The sequence below is a fragment of the Carassius gibelio genome, chromosome B1 (genome assembly GCF_023724105.1).
Source record: "Carassius gibelio isolate Cgi1373 ecotype wild population from Czech Republic chromosome B1, carGib1.2-hapl.c, whole genome shotgun sequence".
Lineage (NCBI taxonomy): Eukaryota > Metazoa > Chordata > Actinopteri > Cypriniformes > Cyprinidae > Carassius > Carassius gibelio.
This window is the reverse complement of record NC_068396.1, coordinates 27,665,321-27,674,217: the sequence shown is the minus strand read 5'-3', so window position 1 is coordinate 27,674,217 and position 8,897 is coordinate 27,665,321. Positions and strand designations below refer to the sequence as shown.

Genomic DNA, 8,897 nt, shown 5'->3' with positions numbered 1-8,897 from the left:
CAAATGCTGACCACAAAGAAAACAGTTTTTAAGAAATTGCTAAATCAAGTGCAATAATAAATACTAGTGTCAAGAACATTTCTGCATTTTCAAAACATAGTGAAATATAAGACAAATTATAGAGGAAATTATCTTATTTGGTACTCACGAATTATTTCCTATTAATATCATTGTTGAAAATACAGTTTTTGCTGCTTAATGTTTTTGGTGAAAACTCTGATACACTGCCATTCAAAATATTTTTGTAGCAATAAAAAATAAATAAATACTTGAATACTTTTATGCAACAACTAATCAGTAAATTTAATTAAATATTCATAATATAAGAATTCTATTTTAAATAAATCTTTTGTAACTTCATATTCATCAGAGAATCCTAAAAAGAAGATTGGTTTCCACACAACTATTAGCACCACAACTGTTTGTTATATTAGTGATGTTTTTATGTTTCTTGAGCATCAAACCAGTATATTAAAATGATTTCTGAAGGATCATGTGACATTGAAGAGTAATGATGCTGAAAATTCAGCTTTGCCATCACAGGAATAAATACTAATTTTAAATATATTTAAATAGAAAAGTTATTTTTTTTATTTGTAATTATATTTCATAATATCACTGTTTTACTGTATTTTTGATCAAATAAATGCAGTCTAGGTGAGCTAAAGAAATATTCAAAAATCTTACATATGCCACAAACGTTTGAACAGCAGTATAGTGTATATAATAACTTATAAATAATAACATATTTGAACAGAGAGCTCGTTAACTAATCTTGTTTCTATGCATTGCCTTAAACACAATAGGTTACTCATTCTGCTGAAAAAGGACTGAACAGAGCCAGAGAATAGCCAGGATGTTTTCCTGCTGCAGAATGGATTACGCAGGCAGTTCTATACAGGTTTCCAGCAGGCATTAGAACCAGAGCCTGCTCTCTAATAAAGAGAACAAAACATAGCGTGTGTCACAGTGCTGCCGCAGCAGACAGAAAGACAAACAGACACAGAGAAAGTTCTTTGCCACTCATCAGAATAGAGAATTCAACACTGAAAAGAAAAAAAACTACTGAATACTGGTGAGTTACAAACAAAAAACCTGTGGGTCAAAGTCTCTCTCTCTCTCATACATACGTACATGCTGGATTATACTAGACAACTGTCAAGCCAAAGATGTTTTGTTCAGTTTTATAGATTATTGTAAGTCAACAAAAAATGTCACAGACATTAGGCTTACAACCGCAACCCTGCCAAGGATGTGTCTAGTTTTCTTTCTTTTTTTTCTTCACAAAAATTATTTTTATTACCAAACAGAATCCTGCATTCATATCTGGCGACTGCCACAAATATTGTCCGTCGCCATTGAATTTCTACGATTCTCAGTGCCTCGCCTGCAACAAAACAATTTCTTTTTTTTTAAGTTGGGTCAGAATAATGCTGTTTCAATTTGTGAGTTTTTAAGCACTGCTTAATTAGTCCTCCCTCCCTGCTGCTCCTTGCTCGCAGTTAATTAACTTGAAGGCGCGAGTAATTAGCTGGAGACGCTGAGTGATTCACGCGCTGTCCCTCCGATTAAACTCCTCGTGAGAGCAGCATGCGAGCCTCACGTGTGACAGACTACAGCGCGAGATGTACAATCAGACTCATGTGATAGAGGACAATCACAGAATTTGCCACAATAAACGTGTGACACTATCACACAAGACATGAAAATGTTTCACTCCAACTTGTATGACACACTTGTAACTATTTCATGCATTGGCGAATTGGTGGCTAATTTGTATGACCTGTTTAAGTCCCACTGACAGTCCCGTATCTGAATATGCATACTTGTAGGTGGAAAAAAACAGTATGTGAAAGAGTAGCATATCCGTATATTTTTCTGTCTAACAAATGGCAAGTAGTTTTATTGGATGATATGCATATACTGTATGTTCAACTTGCAGCGCAGGGATATAGAGTATGTGTGAGACAGACACTGTTTGTGTGTAAGAGAGATAATGCTGAGAGAATAGGGTTGTAATGGGCTCTCTATTCGAAGGTAAAACTGTGCTGTTATGGCATCAGAGGGTGAAGAGGAAGCAAAGACTATAATCACTACAATTACCCATCGCTCTCACCCAGACCAGCACTCCTCAGCTCTCTCTTAAATACAGTCACTCACTCACCCTGTCTGTCTCGTCATTCTAAAACACTCTTTACTCACAATTTTGAATGAAAAGGTACCAGTTTCGCTAGTTCAAATCTTGTAAAACTGGCATTTAGCAAAAGCGAGGTTGTCTCGCTTAAAACGACCGCCAGAAATTGATAATAGGGAGCTGATATAGAAAAAAAAAGACTTGCTGCACCATAACATCTCTCTGGAAGCCGTGTCTCAAAAAAGACAGATGTAACACACAGTGTGAGATGCTATTGAAAACTAAGAGTTAACTGCAAAAATATATATATATACATATATACAACAGCAATAATATAACAACATACTCAGTGTAGATGATAATAATTATCAAAATCATACAGTAAATGAATGCTGTCATATTGGAACCTTACTTCTACTTATCCATAACACTGTGCCTCTAACCATACTGAACCTGTGGATCAGTAAATGCGTCCTTGAAGGTCCAGGAAGGGAACAACAGTTTCACTCACAGCCAATTTCAATTATACGCCTATAAAAAACAGTTTATTTACACTCCAACTCTTTAAGTAAATATGGGACAGGAATCAGGTAAAGAATGAGGCTAGAATGGGAACTCATACATTTAAATTACATTTAAATTATAGAGTTACATCAAATAGATAAGCTTTTATTCTTCATCTGATGAAGCAGACACATGCAGACACAGAAGGAGAGTTACAATCTGAAAACACACAGACGGTGATGACTTGAGCAGACAGTAGCATCGATCTTCAGTCTACTGGTATTTCTGGAAGATTTCATCGCATCTGTAGGGAAAGCAGACAGTTTGATGGGTAAATGACAGATGAGGTTTGGATTGAGTTTGACATGTTTTCATGGGGGTGGTGTGGTGCAGTATAGAAATGACTGTATCACATGAGCTCTGGTGAAGTTCTACAGGAGCAATAGAAGGTGTTCTATTGTGTTAAACAAAGTAAACATATTTTGGAATTAATATTTCAATTAAGGTACGCAAATTATTTCTAATTACTAATACAGTCAAACATGTCCCCCTTAATCTTTAACTTGTTGGCAATTTACATTTTTGTAGCTCAAGTGGTAGAGCATTGCGATAGCAAGCGCAATGTTTGGGGTTTGAATCCCATGGAACACATGTTAGGAGAAAATTGTTAGCCTGAATGCAATGTAAGTCGCTTTGGATAAAAGCATCTGCTAAATGCATAAATTACACACAATTACACACAATTTAGTACTTCTACAGTAAATATAAATCATATGCTGTTTTTCTTAACACTTGGGTGCAGTTTCATACACTTTTTTTTCATCTACAGTACTGTCAAGGAAAACATGGGACACAGAAAAAGGCATAGTATCTCTCACAATATAATATCTCACAAACCCTGTTATAATCTGTTGAAGAGGGAACACAGGAAACAGAGCATTCTTTCACAGTCTGTGACATTGGAAGGAGATGTATTTCATTGTGCCGCATCCAGCACTTAATCACATACACATTCTGAACTCAGAAAATCTGACAGAACGCTCAATCCCATCCTGATCTTTTTTTTTGTGTGTGTTTTTGTTCATATTTTTAAATTTTACTGTATTTTAGGAAAAATCTATAATGACCTTGATGTTTTTAAACTGTTTTTGAATTATCTAACGTAGGTTAGACGCAAGGGGACAGGACGACTATGAGTGAATAATTAATATTTGTTCAATAATATAAAGCTATCGTACAGTGCAGAAGACTTAAAATATTGCACATGATTTATATGTACTATATATAGGTGCATCTAAAAAAATTTAATGTCATGGAAAAGGTCTTTATTTTTTGTAATTTAATTAAAAAAGATTCATTGCACACAAACTGAAATATTTAAAGAGTTTTTTGTTTTATTTCTGATGATTACGATTTACAGCTTAGGAAAATAAAAAATTCAGTATCTCAAAAAATTTGAATATTACATTTTGAGCTTGATTAGTTTGATTAATTTGGAGCATAAATACTGGGTTCACTTTTGGGCTAGTTTAGAGCATGCAACCACAATTATGGGAAAGATTACTGACTTGACAGTAGACAATCATCAGCACCCTCCACAAGGAGGATAAGTCACATAAGGTCATTGATGAAAGGGCTGGCTGTTCACAGAGTGCTGTATCAAAATATATTTATAGAAAGTTGACTGGAAGGTAAAAGTGTGGTAGGAAAAGTTGCACAAGCAACAAGGATGACCACAACCTTGGGAAGATTGTCTGTAAAATTTGATTCAAGAACTTGGGAGAGGTTCACAAGGAGTGGACTGAAGCCGGAGTCAGTGTATCAAGAAAAAAAAACGTCTGGGGTAAGGAGAAAAAGAACTGGACTGTTGCTCAGTGATCCACAGTCCTCTTTTCAGATGAAAGTAAATTTAGCATTTCATTTGGAAATCAAGGTCTGGAGGAAGACTTGAGAGGCACAGAATCCAGGCTGCTTGAGAGTGAAAGTGACATTCAGCCAAGTATGGTGACCCATACTCAGAATCCATGCTCTGCATTTAACCCATCCAAAGTGCACACACACAGTAGTGAACAGTGCCTGGGGAGCAGTTGGGGGTTCAGTGCACCTCAGTCGTGGTATTGCAGGCCCAAGATTCAAACTCACAACCTTAGGGTTAAGAGTCAAACTCTCTAACCACTAGGCCATGCCTTCCCTTGAAGCCCAGTGTGAAGTTTCTGAAGTCAGTGATGATTTCACCCAATGTCACGGGTGCCGTGACGTCTGCTGGTGTTGGTCCATTGTGTTTTATCAAGTCCAATGTCAATGCAGCCATCTACCAGAAGATTTTGGAACACTTTATTCTTCCATCTGCTGACAAGTGTTATGGATATGCTGATTTCCTTTTTCAGCAGGACTTTAGCACCTGCCCACAGTGCCAAAACCACTTCCAAGTGGTTTGATGACCATGATATTACTGAGCTTGATTGGCCAGCCAACATGCCTGACCTGAACCTCACAAAGAATCTAAGGAGTATTGTGAAGAGGGAGATAAGTAACATCATTTTTGATTGATCTTTGAGAAAATATAAAAAAAATTTAAGATACTGAATTTTAAATTTTCCTAAACTGTAAGTCATAGCCATCAGAATTAATACAAAAAACTCTTGAAATATTTCTGTTAGTGTAAAATGAATCTAGAATATAAGAAAGTATGCTTTTTTGAATTAAATTACAAAAAAATGAATAACTTTTCCATATACACATTATGGTTTGGTACAGCAGAGGAAGAAACTACAAATAAAATTGCTTTATTTTTATTAAACAGTGGTTTACTGAACAAATTGCTTTCTTAAAATAAATTAAATCATACCTCAGCGTATGCTCAAAACGAAAGAGAGGCATTTTACATTGTTATAAAGTTACAGTTAACAACAGACCGATTGCACATTATAAAGTTTTTAAATTAAACAGTTTCTGTTATAACCTGTTTCATAACAGATTTATTTTAACATACATTAAATAATTAAGAAACAACTAATAGGTAAAATATATATTTTTTTATTATTATTAAGTGAAATGCTCTTCTCTAAATTTCATTTTTTATTTGTCCACGAGCTGTGGACATTGATGACTTGCTTGCCTAAGGTCAATGAAATGCTACATGACATTTTGTTTTAATGTCTTTGCATGGATGAAACACTGGTTGAGTGATTACAAGAGGCTTTAGATGTTTATTAATGTTTATTTCTTATTGAAACTAGTAGTAAAGTGGAAGGGATGAGTGCGCTTCATGTACTGTTCCACCCCTAATATTTTTTAAGTGTTTTTTGGTTCTTTTTAGTGCTGACAGGTGTGGTTAGTATAACATGTTGTTTAAAAAAATCTTTTTTTAGCAGTTGTGTTCCAAAAAAACCCCTCTTTTCCCATAAGTTCAATCAAGAAAATACAGGACTTCCAGGAAATTGTCATTGACATTCAGTTCTCTGAATTCGTGTCATACACTCCACCATCTCTTCTTTCATCCTCTTTTATCTGCCACGCTCACCTTCTCCTCCCTCCGCTGTGTCTTACACAGTTCAGTCTCTCCAGTATTCTTTCTCTCTTAGCCCCTCTGCCACTCCAGGTTCACTCTCATCTTTTCCAAGGTCTGCAAGCACAATAGCCAAACAACAGATTAGCATTTTCTCCCCGACGTGCGTTTGACATTGTGCAAGAGAATGAGCGGCGCTTCTCTAGGCCACTAACCTTGCTATGCAAGGCTAATTATAGTCTTCACAATTAGCACGCCAATGCTAGTCGCAGCATGAATGTCATTCACCTTTGATAAAGTCCTGGCCTTGCGGCTAACCGCTTTTGAGCCAGTGCATTATCCCATATTATCCGTTCAAGCCATTCGAAGTTAATGAGCTTTGATTTATGCGGAATTTGATGTAAAAGGGATTTGGTAACCTGGTCAAGCAGGCTTGCCAAGTATGCTAGTGTAGGCCCACCAGTCTTGGTCTGTCTCCAAATTCTGCAAAAAGCCATGAAAAAGCACTCCACATATCAAAATGACAATCAAATGAAATTTCTGGGACCATCAGATAAGCAACGCAGAAGGAAAAATTGGGCTTCCTTTTGTGAGGAGAGATAGCACACACGCACATCACACTCCTAAATGGGACCAGCTTTGACAATGGCATTACCAGCTGGATGACAGTTGTGACCTAAACTATGACAGATGGAGGATTGATGGGCCAACCAAGTTATGTCTTGCTCCCTACGGGCTAATCTGTGTGAAACTGATTCAGTTAACCCTCCTCCAGCTGAACACTCTTATCCAGAGACAAAAGTAGTTGAGTGCTATGTGGTCACCTATTACAAATTATTTAATTTGGGAAAACGGCTTTTCAGAATCCTGTGTTGTATATTTCAGTCTTTTTAAGGCTGCTGTTAACAATATTTTAGTCAGCTGCTGAGGCCATAACTCCGTTTTATAGCAAGAGCCAGTAATGCATTCACACAAATTCAATAGAGCTGCCCCAATAACAGCTGTTCTCTGTAAAATTCAGTTAGACAGTTGTTTAGTTCACTTCTATGACTATGTTTAAGCCATGGTAGACAAGATTTGACAATGAACTAACATTTGTTTGTATGGTTTCAATATGTTTTATAATGTAGCTATATGACTTTAATCATATTTTTCATTGTCCTTAAATATACATATATAAAGAAATTAACACTTTTATTAAGTGAGGATACACTGAATCAATCAAAAGTGAGTACCTAAAGATTACTAAAGCTTCCTATTTTTACATAAATGCTGTTCATTTGAATCATTTATTCATATAAGAATCCTGAAAACAAAGTATCACAGTTTCCACAAAAACATTAAGCAGAGTTCAAATTTTAACACCGATAATAAGAAATGTTTCTTGAGCAGCAAATAAGAATATCAGAATGATTTCTGAGGAACCGTGTGACACTTAAGACTGGAGTAATTATCAAATTCAGCTTTATTTTGAATTGTAATAATATTTCACAATATTACAATTTTATCAAATGATCAACCTTGGTGAGCATTGCAGGATTCTTTTTGGGGATTTTTTTTTTTACTGATCTCAACCTTTTGAACTATATTGTATATATAATAAAATATCACTATACTAAATATTGATATTAAATAATATTTTAAAAGATGTGTATATTATAGCTATATTAAATATTAAAAACATACACTTTCACCCAAAAACTCCACCTCTGATTTGACCTTCATTAAATGCAGAAATATAAGATGCTGGTAAAAAAACACGGGTAAACAAATATTTCGGCTGCCCGAGAAACATCACAACTTTGCCTCCCCGGAGTGCAATCTGCTGACAAACAACTCTCTGATTTTGCAGAACATTTTAATTAGACAAGGGCTCTCTGGATGTAAAGAGAGGGTTATGTAAATCCAGAACGACGGCAATGCTTTTAAATCAATTTCATTTCATTAAACAGTGGCACAGCAGCTGTACCTCTGCGGTCCTGCCTGATCTACCACTGTGCGGGACTGAAAAAACACTGTGGCCTCGGAGGGCCAAATGCAATCACATGCAGTCCTAAAGCATCTCAACTTGAACTGCAGAAAATAATTGCTCTCCTCTCAGTTTTATAAAAAAAATAATAATAATAATAATAATGAAAAAACAGCAACTTTAACATATAAAATACTGTTTCGTTCAGTTTGCTAGGATTTATGCCACTGGTTGAGTACACAGCAATGCCACAGAAGAAGAATCTAAAGAATCTTTCTCCACTATAAAGAACCTTTTGTAGAATGGAAAGTTTCAATGGAAGTTAAAGCTTCTTAATGGAAGCATCGATGCCAATAAAGAACCTTTTTTCTTTAGAGTGTAAGTCATGCAAATCTTCAGGTTGCTTCATTTCAGAAGAGACCCAGTCGAAAACTCTTTTACTTCTGGCTCTAACACATCAAGGGTTAATCAATGAGACATTCGGCTGATGTTTGATGTAAAAAACAAAACAAATGATAAATGAGTCGTATCAGTGTCTGACAGGGCCAGCGGGGCGGGTGTCCTCTTGGCCCTCTAATACGCCTCTCCATGCATTCCCACTGTTGCTCGCTCTCCTCATCCTCGCAGATGTTTTCAGACATATTAAAACAGCATCAGTAAATCTGCCGAACGGCCACCCTCGATCCTGCCGACACCACGAGTCGTTTCATCACCTCGCCTGTAATGAAACGACGGGCTGATGGAATCCGCTCAGCACGGCATTAATCAGAGCTTTCCTACTC

The 8,897-nt window shown here is 36.2% G+C and overlaps 1 long non-coding RNA gene across 1 annotated transcript; it reads right to left on the bottom strand.

Annotated features, from left to right (window-relative positions):
• Positions 1-726: 726 nt before the first annotated feature.
• LOC127948803 (uncharacterized) lies at positions 727-1,413 on the bottom strand. Its single transcript, XR_008152193.1, has 2 exons — positions 1,304-1,413; positions 727-935 (listed from the first exon to the last, which is right to left on the bottom strand). It is a non-coding gene; the product is annotated as an uncharacterized LOC127948803 (long non-coding RNA).
• Positions 1,414-8,897: the final 7,484 nt, after the last annotated feature.